We start from the raw sequence: 1,191 nt of genomic DNA, 5'->3' as shown, positions 1-1,191 counted from the left end.
TCATATGCTTTACATGTTTTATATAATTTACTTTCAATGCAATCTTTTTATCTGCAATATTTTACCTGCTTTAGGTAAGTAGGAAATGTGGGGAAATTGACACCATACAAGATGGTGAAAAAATAATAAAAATCAATTACGAATGTCAAAGGTTATTAAATTTGTTTTAACCTTACTTGCATAAGAATTGGAGAGCAAACGTAACATATTCTGCTGAATGTTGCCAAAGCTGTACATTTTGTTTCAGTAGTTTAATTGAGAAATGAATTTGAATGTAAACATATCAGTTCTGTTTAGTTTACATTGGTCAATTTCCAAAATTGTAGGAAAATTTCATAAAATGTACACATCCAACCTTGGTACAAGATTAAACTTTGTGAGCTGTGAATTTATCTGAATCTCCAGTTATCTTGAAATGCGTCAAAGTCATCATCATCATCAATATCCAAAAATACCAATTAACTAGTTATCCTCAGCTTATTTCATGTTGATGTAATTAAGATCATGTTTCTCAGTGCCTAAACTATCAAGTTTCCCCACAATTTCTTCTATTTTCATCAATATTGGCATTAGTATTACTATTCTGCTTCAGTGGTTCAACATTTTGATCTCCACACATTAAAATTCAGTTTGAAACAAATATTATTGTAACAAACTGATCATCGTCTTTGTTACTTTCCTTATAGTCAAGGTCATGATCTGCACTGCCTAAACTGCAATTTTCCCAACAAAATTGTCTATATTTTCATTAAAATTATCACTGTCACTCCCATCACTTGCCACTTATTTTCAGCTATCATGTTAATCTCTGTACATTAAAACTTGCATTTGAGATCAAATTCTCAAGTAACGTTTTAGCATCAACTAGTTCATTGTTATGAAGTAAAATAATGATTTCCACTGTCTATAATGCCTTCACAAATTGTTCAGATTTTTAAAAAGATTCAGCTATCATATGAATATCATCAACTGACTCTTCAATACTGATTCCTATTTTGATTTCCGCAATTTTGAAACAAAAATTTTATTTTGGCATTCTTTTTTAACGTGTGCTGGCACTGCATGGTATAGCACTATTTTACCTTCTACCTTTATCTCTTTTTTTTTACAAAAGAGTACACGTAAAATAATAACGTAGTACACAGGTCAGTGCACACTTCCATGAAATGGTAAATACAATGTAGTGAACAT

Source organism: Sinohyriopsis cumingii, chromosome 7 (assembly GCF_028554795.1).
Source record: "Sinohyriopsis cumingii isolate HCF-2022 chromosome 7, ASM2855479v2, whole genome shotgun sequence".
Lineage (NCBI taxonomy): Eukaryota > Metazoa > Mollusca > Bivalvia > Unionida > Unionidae > Sinohyriopsis > Sinohyriopsis cumingii.
This window is presented reverse-complemented; position numbering follows the sequence as displayed.